At 41.0% G+C, this 5,640-nt stretch overlaps 1 non-coding gene across 1 annotated transcript; it reads left to right on the top strand.

The window, feature by feature from the left end:
- Window positions 1–4,765: 4,765 nt before the first annotated feature.
- On the top strand, window positions 4,766–4,837 carry TRNAH-GUG. The gene has a single exon. It is a non-coding gene; the product is annotated as a tRNA-His (tRNA).
- The last annotated feature ends 803 nt before the right edge of the window (window positions 4,838–5,640 follow it).

Here is a 5,640-nt window from a genome sequence, read left to right as displayed (position 1 = left end):
TTTTTTTTTTTTTTTTCCAGAATTTATTTGAAACCAACTCCAAAATCAAAGTCCCAAACTAAATATATAGCAACAACTTCGACAGTGTTTTGGTGCAGGTATAAGAGCAACTCAAACCCATCACAATGCACATAGACCTGGGTATTGGGACAAAAATCCAACTGTTAACTTGTGTTCTAATGTCATTCAGTTCAGTTCAGTTCAGTCGCTCTGTCATGTCTGACTCTTTGCAACCCCATGAACTCTTTGCACGCCAGGCCTCCCTGTCCATCACCATCTCCCGGAGTTCACTCAAACTCACATCCATCGAGTCGGTGATGCCATCCAACCATCTCATCCTCTGTCATACCCTTCTCCTCCTGCCCCCAATCCCTCCCAGCATCAGAGTCTTTTCCAATGAGTCAACTCTTCGTATGAGGTGGCCAAAGTACTGGAGTTTCAGCTTTAGCATCATTCCTTCCAAAGAAATCCCAGGGCTGATCTCCTTCAGAATGGACTGGTTGGATCTCCTTGCAGTCCAAGGGACTCTCAAGAGTCTTCTCCAACACCACAGTTCAAAAGCATCAATTCTTTGGCGCTCAGCCTTCTTCACAGTCCAACTCTCACATCCATACATGACCACTGGAAAAACCATAGCCTTGACTAGATGGACCTTTGTTGGCAAAGTAATGTCTCTGCTTTTCAATATGCTATCTAGGTTGGTCATAACCCTCCTTCCAAGGAGTAAGCGTCTTTTAATTTCATGGCTGCAATCACCATCTGCAGTGATTTTGGAGCCCCCAAAAATAAAGTCTGACACTGTTTCCACTGTTTACCCATCTATTTCCCATGAAATGATGGGACCAGGTGTAGGTTTATTTCAAATTGTGCAATAGCTATATTTCTAAAACATCAAATCATGCTTTAAATGCACTGTTTGCCCCTACAAGTTTAAAAAAGTCAAATAAAAAAAAAGACTTTTATAAAATAAAACACTTCTGGTAGCTCAGATGGTAAAGCATCTGCCTACAATGCAGGAGACCCAGGTTCGATCCCCGGGTTGGGAAAATCCCCTGGAGAAGGAAATGGCAACCCACTTCAGTATTCTTGCCTGGAGAATTCCATGGACCAAGGAACCTGGTAGGCTACAGTCCATGGGGTCACAAAGAGTTGGACACGACTGAGCGACTTCACTCACTCATATCTAGTTAGCAAATTTAAAGTCTGACAAATCCACCTTCTCTACATTAGGATCAACCATCATTATTCTTTATCATTCAAAACAGTAATCTAAGTGTGCAAATTTACAAAAGATAAGAAAATAGGATAATCTGTAAGAAGACGTAGAACTTGGCAAAATATCCCTAGTTATTCTCATTTTTTTCCCCTTAAAAACAAGAAAGCAAGAAAAAATACATATAATTAAAGTAGTAAAGCCCTCTCATATCATGTACTACACGAATACTACAAATAAGCAAGGAAATTTTTACAATTACAACTGTTTCATAAATGCAAAAGGTAGAGTCCAGAGAGAGGCAAAACAAAAATATCCCAGGTTATATTCTGTCTAAGCTAAAACTGAGTCAGGCCTTGGTACTTCCAGTCCTGTGCTCTTTGGAACTCTTCTATAGAGAAAAAAAGCAAAGTCCTATAGTATAGCTAAAACATTTACAATTTGAATTGATTTCTGAAGTCTTCATCACAATGAATTTCAGTGTGTAGAAGTTTAATCTGTTAGTGGGAGAGAACCGTTTACCTGGGAAACCTTGATAAGAATAACGTTATTATGAAAAGTGAAAGTGAAAGTTGCTCATTCTTGTCCAATTCTCTGTGACCCCATGGACTATACAGTCCATGGCATTCTCCAGGCCAGAATACTGGAGTGAGTAACCTTTCCCTTCTCCAGCGGATCTCCCCAACCCAGGGCTCAAACCCAGGTCTCCTGCATTGCGGGAGGATTATTTACCAGCTGAACCACAAGGGAAACCCAATATTATTGTAAATCATTGTAAATATGTAGACTTCACTTAAAAAAAAAAAAACTCATGGAACATGCAAAATAGGATATTTTTCACATAATTATAATTCTAGAATTTTTTAAAAATTGATATGTGCCAGAAACTGTGTCCTTATTTCAACCTTCATGACAACTTGCACAGAGAGTAGTATCATTCATATTTTATAGATGAGAAATTGAGGCTGAGAGAAGTTACTAAATTATCTAGATTGCCATAGAAAAATTCACCAGTGTCGTCTCCCTCATACTTGGCATTATGCCTGGGACAGGGACTGCTTTAGATAAATACTTTTGAATAAACGAATGGCTGAATAAATGAACAAATGACGTGATAAAGCCATGGTATGATTCAGGTGTGTCTGCATCTGAAGGTCAAACTTTCTTCCCTGCAGCACACTCTTCACTTTATAAATGAATGTATTGCTGGGTCCTTTAAAAGAGAATGTCACATAAAAATTTTCAGATGATCTGCTATGTGGAGTCAGGGAGGCCTGGATGATAAGATGCACTCCATACTGGCAGCATTGAGACCTGCCAGTTCTGAGTTCCACTCCTGCCTTTAATCACTTGGTTGGCTCATCTAGTTATGGATAAAACTTGGTTGGTAAGTTGGTAAGGCTGGTTGGTAAGTGAGTCACTCTAGCCCTTCCTTTCCTTCAGCTCCCCAGGCTCCATCACACTCTACAGAGCTCTACTTAACATTCAAATTAATGCACATGAGGACACCCTGTCTATAGGCATCTCTGAAAGGAACATAGGCAGCTTCAACCAGATGGCTATTTCCAGCAAGGAGAGGTGGCCAGTGACAGATGAATGCAACCTCTTCTATCACATGAAGGACTAAAGATGCTTACTTGTCATGAATGGAACAAAGATGGAAATGAAAAATCTTTTCCAAATCATGAATTCCCAAAAGCAGATAGAGAGGTAAGCTTACAGAGTAGCCTGCCTTTTTTGTAGACAAAAAAGATAAACAACCAGGACCTACTGTGTAGCACAGGGAGCTATATTCAGTACCTTGCAATAGCTATAATGGAAAAGAATCTGAAAAAGAATATATATATATATATATATATATATATATATATACACACACACTCATATACAACTAAATCATGTTGCTATACATCTAAAACTAACATAACAATGTGAATTAACTATATTTCAATTTTTTAAAAATACCCAGCTATAGATTTTTTCAAAGTTTTTCTTGAGTCACAATATACACATGCTGTCAGGGTACAGCTCAATGAGTTTTCACAAACTAAAAGCACTTATGCAATCAGCACCCAGGTCAAGAAGGAGAACCTGACTTGCATTCTAGCTCTCTGGGGTGTGCCTTCCAGTCACTATTTATCACCCCAGTCCCTCAATCGTTATCCTTATTTCTAACAATAAAGGTTAGATTGTCCTGTTTCTATACTTTATAAAAATGGAATCGTGCAGTAAAGTAAATAAATAATAAAGTCAGGAAATTTTCTTCCACATCCCTGGGCCCTTTGTTACAAATTCTCAGTAAGCGATCAAAGACAAGTCCACAAACCAAGAGAAAATGGTGAAGGGGGCTGGAGACCACTGAAATATGTCAACATTGACCTCCACGGGTACAGTTTGACCTCCTGCAAGCCTGTCCACAGGTAACCCTGCCTCCTCCCCATTTTCAGCAAGATTTTTCAAGTCTATTATTGTAAAGTACTCTCTGACTCTGCCTCCAAACCACACATGATGTCAGAAGACAAAGAACTCCATGTGCTGGGAAGGCTCAGTTGAGGGGGCACAATTGAAAAAGACCAAGAGAAGCACATGGGGACACAGGGCAAGGCTAAAGAGGTAAAGAGAAGAGACATTGTGGCAGAACAGCAGCTCAGTAGAAGACACACCAGAGACAACAGGTCATGAGTAGATAAAGTCACAGCACACAACTGCATCCCCTAAGCCTTTTGGCTTCACACACTTGCTGCAAAGCTTTTGCACCATAGACCGTTTCTGACAGCCTGAAAGCACAGCCTATCCCGTCACCATCATGACTTGGGTTTTTTCCAGAAAGAAGGCTGTAGCCATGCAATCTGGTGTTTGTATAGAAAATACAACAGCAGAGGAAATGGGACACACACCACAGAACATCTGCTCAGAGACACTGCCTGAGAAACAGTGGCGTGCTCACAGGATGGAAACATCTGTACACAGCTCCACATTCCAGGGGCCTTAAGTTTCAGGAGAGGGTGATCTAGAGAGAGGATCTGGGAGAGAAGAGACTCCAACAAAAAGGAAGTCAGAAATTATTAATAAATGATTCAGATAACACGGAGGCATAGGTTGAAAATAAAGACACAGAAGGTTGGGAAGGAGAAGTGTCTCTGGACACAGGATTGGTAGTCTTCCAGCACAAAAGATGGATATGGCTTCTAAAGAGAAAGAGACATCACCCAGTGCCCTACAGATCAACCATAAGGAGCAACCAAGACCCACAGTTTTCCTGCTAAATGGTTAGATAACTTGCCCAAAGTCACAGGTTGTAAGTAGTGTGTGCATGCTAAGTTGCTTCAGTCATGTCCAACTCTTCACAAAGCAGAAACTAGGGTACATCCAGGTATCTCTGACCTAAAAACCAGCGCTTGAGCTCTTTGTGGCATTTACAGTAATTTTCTAATCCCTGAAAAGTTCTTCTCCATTGGCCTCCAGGGCGCCTCCCTCTCTGGGTTCTCCTCGTACACCTCTGACCAATTCTCCTCAGCATCCTTCTCCATCTCTTCTTTATCCCTTAGGTATTCCCTGGTGGCACAGTTGGTAAAGCACCTGCCTGTGATGCAGGAGACCCAGGTTCGATCCCTGGGTTGGGAAGATCTCCTGGAGAAGGAAATGGCAACCCACTCTAATATTCTTGCCTGAAGAATTCCATGGACAGAGGAGCCTGGTGGGCTGAAGTCCATGAGATTGCAAGAGTTGGACATAGCTTAGAGACTAAACCACCACCACCACCACCTATTCCCTAGTTCTCTATACTTTCAATTTTTCCCTCATGTATATGAGTCAGAGAGTTAGTATTCTCATTAGATGATATATCTCATCCACTTCTGCTTATACCTCCATGCCAATAACTCCTAAACTCCTCTATGAGATCAAACCTTTTCTTAGCCCTCAATATATATATAACCAACACCATTTGCAACTTCCTCACAGAAATTACAATCAGTGTTTCCTAAAATAAGACCGGTTGGTCTACATCTCCAGAGGCACCACTTCCCATTTGACTCAAGCTGCACAAAATGCACCATTGTGTTCCCATAATTCCCAAAGCATCACATTGTTAACAGTTCTCACCACAGAACATTTTAGCTGTGCATTTACCACTCTTCCCAAAGGACTTGAGCTGTTCAAGACTTGGAAGTGTCTCATTCATATGGATCTAATATCAAGTAGGTGGTTAATGCCTCTTGAATGAATAAACACAGAGTCCAGCAGAGACACCACCATAGCACGTCGCACAAGAAGTCATTCTAAGTGTCTCCTTCTCTCCCACTCTGATATTCAGGTGACCAAGGTGTCCATTTACTTGCCTTCTGTTAATACATAACTTGTAAACAATGTTTTCATTTCCATTTCTAACCAGTCTCTCCTCAACCCCACCCATCCTTTCACTAATG

This window comes from Bubalus bubalis, chromosome 12, assembly GCF_019923935.1.
Source record: "Bubalus bubalis isolate 160015118507 breed Murrah chromosome 12, NDDB_SH_1, whole genome shotgun sequence".
NCBI classification, from domain to species: Eukaryota; Metazoa; Chordata; class Mammalia; order Artiodactyla; family Bovidae; genus Bubalus; species Bubalus bubalis.
Note: the sequence above shows the minus strand (reverse complement) of the source record. Positions and strands in the feature narration are given on the sequence as shown.